At 45.0% G+C, this 7,045-nt stretch overlaps 1 long non-coding RNA gene across 1 annotated transcript; it reads right to left on the bottom strand.

Annotated features, from left to right (window-relative positions):
* Nucleotides 1–538: 538 nt before the first annotated feature.
* LOC147916815 (uncharacterized) lies at nt 539–4,358 on the bottom strand. The gene is made up of 2 exons (XR_015552456.1): nt 2,988–4,358; nt 539–1,777 (listed from the first exon to the last, which is right to left on the bottom strand). It is a non-coding gene; the product is annotated as an uncharacterized LOC147916815 (long non-coding RNA).
* Between the last annotated feature and the right edge of the window lie 2,687 nt (nt 4,359–7,045).

Below are 7,045 nucleotides of genomic sequence, written 5' to 3'. Positions count from 1 at the left end.
TCCAGTGAACTTCACTTCCACCACCCAGAATGCTCCGCTGCTAAATCTTACATCCCAACGTCCCACATTCTAACCGTAACCACAGCTTACAGTCTTCTTTCTTTCTCTCACTCTCTCTTCTCATCTCAATGTTTATTTCCATTGCATGAAGATTCCCAGTCCCTAACCCTAATATTAGACCTGGGCAAGAGGGGCCCCCACCCTGGGCCTCATACTTTAGAGTGACTCACTCTAACCCTTCTCACATTGTGCCTTTTCCTATGGGGTGAGGAGTCTGCAGGGCCAAGGGAACATGCCCCCCAAAGCCCATGCCCACCCTTTCCTTATCTGGACCAAACTCTGGATACAGAAGATCTCAGTCTTCCCAGTTGAAACAGTCCTGAGCCTCATTCTGGGGCCTGCATGGACTTCTCCAGAGCCCTTTCTTCTGAGCATGGATTGAACTACCAGTGACACACCCCTAAGCCCATGGGATAGTGTTATGAGAGGTTCGGGGATTCGATCGGAGACGTAAAAGACACTTTCCACTCCAAACAAATGGACTGAAGGTATATTTTATTATATAGAGGATAGTAAAGGCGACAGTCTGCAAACAGATCAAATAGGTCAAATATTAAGAGGAAAAAACATCAGCCCGACTGGAAAGGGAAAACACCCACATCAGCTGAAGAGAAATGACACAAATCAACCAGAAAGAGAAACACCAGGTTGACCAAAAAGAGAACACATCAAATCAATTACTTCATATCAAATCAATTATTTCACATCAAATCAGTTACTCACAACATCCACGCCCCACTGCCGGGAGAGCCCTGTCAATCGACGCGGCTGGGCAAGGATCACACGTCCTGGGCAAGGTGTCCCTTCCACAGGTGGAACTCTCACCAGGTCTCAGCTTCCAGCAGTTTATATAAGCAGTTACAGAGTTTACAGAGCAAGCATCTAGTGTTCCCATGCACAAAACAGTTATCAGTGGCATATGTGCACTGAGCCCCTTGGCTAACGTCCCAGCCCAGTGGTTGTGTACGTGCATTGTTTTCTTTGGTTATCGTCTTAGCCCGGCACAGATGGCCAGTCCATCCCGTGCTACGACGCTCCAAGAGCCTTGAAATGTTACAACTTGCAACTCCCTCCGTGAGAGAAGGGCCAGTTCCCACCACGCAGAAAGCAGCTTTTATATTTCTTTTTGTGTTGGTGGCTGTAGGTCAATGGAGCGGCCAAACATGGCTGTATTCATGTCAAGACATATTCGGCCGTGGCCGTCTCCATTAACCATAAGACACCATACGCACAGACAATGAACTTTGTATACAAGTACATAAGGCACATCCAAGAATCCAAAATCCAATGACTACAATAATTATAAAACTATCTCGCAATAAAGGACCCAAACCCCAAGGTAACCAATCAAATAACCCCTTAGAATATGAAACGTTATTAACTTGATCTTGCAAATCATGTACAGCATCAAAGATAACATTAGATAAGGTAACATTTAGGCCTAACAAACTAGCTTGTAGAAGTCCAGATCAGCCCCCATCACGGAGGGTAGCAGAAGGCAGGGTAATAGAGAAATTATCTTATATTGAGAAGTTGTTTGTTGTTTCTGAGACCAAATTTCTCGGCCATTCATAGTCCAGGTTATAGGTCCCACTGGTGTAGAGCAGTTGGTCCAGCAGTGCAGGGTCAAAGGTCGTCCTACAGAGACATTAGTTGGCATGTAGGTCTGCAGCAGACACAGAAGTGCAGCACAGCATAGCGAACACAGCAGGAGTATCTATTCATGCAAAGAAACAGAATTTTTAGGAACATGATATAACTGTTTATTTCTTGGATACATAACTATGAGTGTTGTAGTGGGCCCTTGGGCCACTACTTCTGCGGCACGGGGAGCTGTATTGGGTGGATGTGTCACCCACACTTTTGCTCCAGGTTTCCATCCATCTGTAGACCCAAATTCTTGCATTCCTCTTTTGGTTAATTCACTTGGAGGTTGTCCTTGTGACACATTTGGAGTCAGGAGGGGAAGCACCAATAATTGTCCCACTCGTTCCCCAGACTCTACAGTTAGTACTGTGTCACTACCATTATATAATATAAATTTTATTTCTCCTTGGTAATCTGGATCAATGACTCCTCCCAGTACATCAATATCTTTTGCTGCCAGTCCAGAGCGTCCTTTTAACAAACCAAAGGTATTTTTGGGAAATTGTACCCCTATCCCAGTAGGGACTATAGACTGCTTCTTAGGGGGCAATTGAATAGAATGAACAGTAGATAAATCCAATCCAGCCGCTCGCCGTGGGTACCTAAAAGGCGGTTTAGCAGACTGAGTCAGGGGCCAATAGGTTAAGGTCATAAGCTCATGGGTGGCGGCTGCCACTTCTGTAATCTTTGCTGGTAACAACCTTGACAGAGCAGTCTCATTAGGGCCTAGTGGCCTATTATTTAACACATTTAGAGCAGTACTTAGATGGTTGTGCCACCCCTTTAGTGAGCCATGACCAAGTTTCCTTAATTGTTGTTTAAGCAATCCATTTATTCGTTCTATGAGGCCTGCAGCTTGGGGGTAATAAGGTATATGATAAATCCATTCTATATAATTTTCCTTGGTATAAGTTTGAATCAACTTACCTGTAAAGTGGGAACCATTGTCACTCTGAATTTGCCTTGGTGTCCCATAATATAACTTAATTGTATCTAATAATTTTATGGCACTCTGTTGGGTGGCCACTTTAGCTGGTATAGCCAATAAATAACCAGAATATGTATCAACAGCAGTGCAGGCATAAGTATATCCACAAGAATTTGGCAATGGTCCAATAAAATCTATTTGCCAGGTATGGGCGGGAAATAATCCCTTTTGGATATGACCTTGGTAGGGGTGTGGAACTCCCCGTTTATTTAACTGTTGGCATAACTGACATTGTTGTACTGCAGTGGCAATATCATCATGGGTGACAAGGATTCCCCTTTGTTGTGCCCACCTGTATGAAGCTTGTTCTCCCAAGTGTCCACTCTTTTCGTGGACCCATTGTGCTAAGCCTGGGTTGTGCGTTGCACGAATCTGCACCAGCTGATTAGCATGAGAATTATGCTTTCGTTCTGCAGAAATTAAAGAACTGTGAGCATCAACATGAAATACAGTAACAATCGTGTTTTGACACCATAACCATATGTCTTCCCATAATTTATTTCCCCATATTACTGGATCATTGGACAAAATTACAAATTTAAAAGCATCTCTTGCATCCAGATTAATTCCTGTAGCGCCCATATCATATAGGCGAACAAGCCAGGTTATAATGGCTTCTCCAGGCTTTTGTGTAGCCCAGGCTAAAATATCAGAAATTTCTTGTTGGTTAAAATCCTCAATCACATCTTTCCTTACAGGATGATTACCATCCATTTCCATCCGCCGACGGCGAAGAGGACGTGCCTCTGTGCATTTGGGCGGTTTTTCCTCTTCATAATCAGTTTCAGAATCATCATCCCAGATATCACCATCCCATGTGTCCGGGTCCCACTTAGGACCGGCCGATGCTATGGCCATATGAACTTTTCGTTCATTTACCTTTCCTCTCCTCTTTCTATATTTATATTTGGCAACTCTTACAGCAGCCTTTTCTGCTATAGCTTGGTAGTTACGAGCCTGATCTCCCAGTGCATGATATTGACATTGAATCACAGCCAAGCGAGACTGCAAATCTAAATTTTCCTTTTCCGAGAGTGCCTTCTCTTTCTGTATCTTATCCCTATCTTCTGTAGCCCGGCGATAAGCAGTCAACAAACACCAACCTCGTCGTGCCAAAAAAGAAACATCATCTTTCGCTTTCCTTTCCACCGTCTGCAAAGCTTTGGTCACATCCAACGGTTCAAATCGTCGCAGACGAGCATCCCAAGCTTCACATAACCCTGACCTATGAGCCCACTCCCCAGCCAGAGTGCAAAAGGGAGGGTCCTCCCATCCTGGAATTTCTTCCACCTTGGCTTCAGTTACCTTTCGTTTGAATAGGAAAGGCATCTCCTTAATCGAATCCTGCTCACAGCGCCAATTATGTTATGAGAGGTTCGGGGATTCGATCGGAGACGTAAAAGACACTTTCCACTCCAAACAAATGGACTGAAGGTATATTTTATTATATAGAGGATAGTAAAGGCGACAGTCTGCAAACAGATCAAATAGGTCAAATATTAAGAGGAAAAAACATCAGCCCGACTGGAAAGGGAAAACACCCACATCAGCTGAAGAGAAATGACACAAATCAACCAGAAAGAGAAACACCAGGTTGACCAAAAAGAGAACACATCAAATCAATTACTTCATATCAAATCAATTATTTCACATCAAATCAGTTACTCACAACATCCACGCCCCACTGCCGGGAGAGCCCTGTCAATCGACGCGGCTGGGCAAGGATCACACGTCCTGGGCAAGGTGTCCCTTCCACAGGTGGAACTCTCACCAGGTCTCAGCTTCCAGCAGTTTATATAAGCAGTTACAGAGTTTACAGAGCAAGCATCTAGTGTTCCCATGCACAAAACAGTTATCAGTGGCATATGTGCACTGAGCCCCTTGGCTAACGTCCCAGCCCAGTGGTTGTGTACGTGCATTGTTTTCTTTGGTTATCGTCTTAGCCCGGCACAGATGGCCAGTCCATCCCGTGCTACGACGCTCCAAGAGCCTTGAAATGTTACAACTTGCAACTCCCTCCGTGAGAGAAGGGCCAGTTCCCACCACGCAGAAAGCAGCTTTTATATTTCTTTTTGTGTTGGTGGCTGTAGGTCAATGGAGCGGCCAAACATGGCTGTATTCATGTCAAGACAGATAGTCAAGGAGCATATGTATGTGAGGCGGGATGGAGCTTGGATGTGTGGGCTGGGGTGTATTCCTCACACTGAAGGACAGAGCCTGGGGCAGGAAGAAAAGGAATGTGTATCTAGAGCTGGCTCTCCCCATGTGACCTCATCTGGCACAGACAGGAGTAGGACTGAGTCCTAATAAAGGCATCTTCAAAATTTGCCTGGCTGGATTTCAGAACTGTTGTGGACTCCTGTGTATCTCCTGTTTCCCTCTTTTTGACCAGGGGTGTCTTTAGCAGTTATCCTGTGCCTATCCCACTCTGTGTGTGTTAGATGTGTGTGTAGGGGGCAGACAGCTTCTCTCTTTAGTTCATAGGTCTTCAAATCAAGAGGAACTGTACTGGAGTTGCTGCACTTAAGGAACTACACCTGAGAGGCCTCTTGCTGATGCTATAAAGGCTGGAGGTTTTGGGGAAGTCTTGGGAGGGAATCAGTGTATTTTCTGTTTAGAAGAAATAGAAATAATGTGACCAGAGGATCGACTGTGGTGATTTAAAATATGTCCACAAATCCTTTGACACTCCTTTCAAAAGGTGGAGCCTAATTGCTCTTCCCTTGAGTGTGGACTAGTCTTAGTAACTGACTTCTAACAAAGAGAATAAGGCAGAAATGACAGTGTGATTCCTGAGGCTGGATCATATAAGACATTGTGGCTTCAGTCTCTCTCTCTCTCGAATCACTTGCTCTGGGAGAAGCAGCTGCCATGTCATGAGGACACTCAAGCAGCCCTATGGAGAGATCCACATGATGAGGACCTGAGGCCTCTTCCCAATAGCCACATGAGGGAGCCATCTTGGAGGTGTATCCTTCAGCACAGTCAAGCCTTTAAAAGACTGTAGCCCCAGCCAACATCTTGACTGCAACCTCATGAGAGGCCCTGAGCCAGAACCACCCAACTAAGCCATTCCCTAATTTCTGACCCACAGAAGCTTCCAGATAATAAAATGTTTGTTGTTTTAAGCTACTAAGTTTTGGGGTAATTTGTTACACAGTAATAGTAACTAATACTCTGTCTTTACCTCACTTGAGTGCTCCTCAGGATGTGACACTGTTGAGTGCTCCTTCCTCCCCACTGCTCTCCCCTTTGGCTTCCAGGAAAACACTCCCTCCTGAGTTTTCTTTTAGCCTCTTACCCAGACCTTTCTCCTAGGCTTCATAATTGCCTACTGGACAACTCCATTTAGATGTGGCCCCTGGCTCCTCATACTTATCCGAAATTGAATCATCCTCTTTACTCTCACACCTGTCCCTCTTCCTGTAGCCCTTCCGACAGTGAGTAGAACCTTTGTCCTCCTAGTTGCTCAAGCCAGAAATGTTGCTCCCAGCCACCCTAGACTCCTCCTCATTCACTGTTTTTAGGACCTTCAGTATTTAGCTCCAGCCAACATCTTTACACTAATCTCTCAACTTTTTCTACAGGTTTTTCCAGCTTTACTTACTTGTGGTTTCCAAATGATTCTTGTCACTTCAAGCCCCCATATGGCTTTGCACATACCTCTTTCTAGAATTTTGCTTTTCCATCCTTGACCTTAGGGCTTTTTAATTTTGATAAGTCCTACTTTGAAACTTTAGTGCAAGCGTCTCCTCAGCCTGACTGTGCCCACAGTCCTCTGTGGCAATATACTTTTACAAGGATGTTTGCACAGCAAACAGCCTTTGGAAATAGAGGTAGTGTCTCCTTCTAGGGCAGAGGCAAGATTTAATTTCCTGAGAAGTACACTGTAATGTCTGCCTCTGGGGCAAAGGTTGGGCAGGTTTTTTAGCAGCTCCTTATAAGCAGGGGGTTTCCTAAGGTCAGGATTCCTGAACTGTGACATAAATACATGGTGTGCACAGCTTCTACCTAGGTGCTCTGCATCACTCCTGTGGGACGTAGAAGGCAAGTGGAACTGATTCCACCATTAAGCTTATGCTGCCTGCTGTGCCACAAGTAACGAAGTCCTTTGTCTCTGACCTTCGAGTCTCATGTCTTCAGCCAGCATCTATAAGCGTATGAACCTATGGCAAGCTAACTTGCTAGCTTGTAAGTAGGGTAAAATCTTAGACCCTTCACAGTTCTTGACACCTATACACACATGACTTTAAGTGCTTGAGAGCAGGAGCTGCATCTGAATGGACTTTGCTTCCCCTGTGGGTGACACAAGGTAGTTGCTCTGTAAGTGGTGGCTGCTACTAATGCTGC

The sequence above is a fragment of the Ceratotherium simum genome, chromosome 6 (assembly GCF_057802395.1).
Source record: "Ceratotherium simum simum isolate JZ-2026a chromosome 6, ASM5780239v1, whole genome shotgun sequence".
NCBI lineage: Eukaryota > Metazoa > Chordata > Mammalia > Perissodactyla > Rhinocerotidae > Ceratotherium > Ceratotherium simum.
This window is presented reverse-complemented; position numbering and strand designations above follow the sequence as displayed.